The sequence below is a fragment of the Kryptolebias marmoratus genome, linkage group LG9 (genome assembly GCF_001649575.2).
Source record: "Kryptolebias marmoratus isolate JLee-2015 linkage group LG9, ASM164957v2, whole genome shotgun sequence".
Taxonomy (NCBI): domain Eukaryota; kingdom Metazoa; phylum Chordata; class Actinopteri; order Cyprinodontiformes; family Rivulidae; genus Kryptolebias; species Kryptolebias marmoratus.
Window position 1 is genome coordinate 3,137,537 of NC_051438.1, and position 2,022 is coordinate 3,139,558.

The following is a 2,022-nucleotide window of genomic DNA, read 5'->3' on the forward strand; positions in this document are numbered from 1 at the left end:
CGGTGTTCTGTTGTTGGACTTCTGTGCTTGTCATGGATTGTCCATAATGAACACCATGTTCAAACATAAGGGTGTCCATATGTGCTCTTGGCATCAGGACACCCTAGGTCACAGTTCAATGATCGACTTTGTTGTCGTTTCATCTGATCTGGAGCCACATGTTTTGGACAATCGGGTGAAGAGAGTGGCGGAGCTTTCAACTGACCACTACCTGGTGGTGAGTTGGTTCCGATGGTGGGGGAGGATGCCGGTCAGACCTGGCAGGCCCAAACGTATTGTGAGGGTCTGTTGGGAACGTCTGGCGGAGTCTCCTGTTAGGCAGAGCTTTAACTCCCACCTCCAGCAGATCTTTGAACATGTTCCGGGGGAGGTGGGGGACATTGAGCCCGAGTGGGCCATGTTCCATGCCTCTATTGTTGAGGCGGCTTATCGGCGCTGTGGCCGCAAGGTAGTTGGTGCCTGTCGCGGCGGAAACCCTTGAACCCGCTGGTGGAAACCGGTGGTGAGGGATGCTGTCAGGCTGAAGTAGGAGTCTTATCGGGCCTTTTTGGCCTGTGGGACTCCAAAAGCAGCTGACGGGCAAAAACTCGGGCATGGGAGGAGTTCGGAGAGGCCACGGAGAAAGACTTCCGTACAGCTTTGAGGCGATTATGGTCCACCATACGGTGTCTCAGGAGGGGAAAGCAGTGCAGCACCAACACTGTTTATAGTGTGCTGCTGACCTCGACTCGGGATGTTGTGGGTCGGTGGGCGGAATACTTCGAAGACCTCCTCAATCCCACCGGCACGTCTTCCATTCAGGAGGCAGAGCCTGGGGACTTTGGGTCGGGCTCTCCGATCACTGGTGCTGAGGTCACTGAGGTGGTTAAAAAGCTCCTCGGTGGCAAGGCTCCGGGGGTGGATGAGATTCGCCCAGAGTACCTTAAGGCTCTGGATGTTGTAGGGTTGTGTTGGTTAACATGACTCTGCAATATTGCGTGGACTTCGGGGTCAATCCAGTTCCCCTCGATTGGCAGACCGGGTGGTGGTCCCCTTATTCAAAAAAGGGGACCAGAGAGTGTGTTTCAACCAGGGGTGGAAATTAGCACCCGCCACCGGCCAAATGCGGGTAAATATTTGAAGTGGCGGGTGAATTTGATCAACACACACGCCACTGTGGCGGGTTGGCAATTTAAACAGAAAAGGTGTTAATTGTCCTCTTGACATATAGGGGGCAGTAATGTGCTCTAGTTGCTGCTGTTACGTCGAGCCCCGTTCCCCAATGACATATAATTCTTTGTCGTTCCCCCATCAGATACGTTCCCCCTGCGTCTCCGTAAATAATAACTTATCTATTAACAGAATTGTTTAGAGGGGCAAATATTTCTCATTAAAAAAACAAAAAAACCTCATTCTTTTAAAAAATAAAATGTGCTAATAATATCATAATACAGAGGAATAAACACAGGTAAGGAGTTGTTGGTAAATTATTTTTGTCCTGTGTTTTAGAGGGGGAACCAAATATTTCAGACGGCTGAAATATTTGTTTCCCCCCTGGTAACTTTTGCAAAAAAAGAACAAATGTCTCCATATTCACAGGACTTGTTGTCCATGATGAGAGGAATAAACCCAGTTAAGGACTTTTTGGTAAATTATTTTTGTCCAATGTTTTAGAGGGGGAACCGATTATTTCAGACAGCTGAAATCTTTGGTTCCCCCTGGTAGCTTTAGCAAAAAAAAAAACAAATGTCTCCAAACACAGTTAAAGACTTGTTGCTAAATTAACTGGTTGTTGTTGGACAATTAATGATCTAAATAACATTTGACCCAAATGTTATTTAGATAAAAGCAAAATACCACTTCAGGCGGAGAAAACTCACGTAAAAATATTACAACAGTTCACTGCAAACCCATATGATGCACTCGATCCACTGCAGATTACATAGTCTAACACCAATTAGGTGTTGTGATAAGAAGCTATTTTATTTTCTGTTTTTCAAGAGTAGTTGAGGGAAGAACCGAAAGTTAAACAACGTTTTTTTA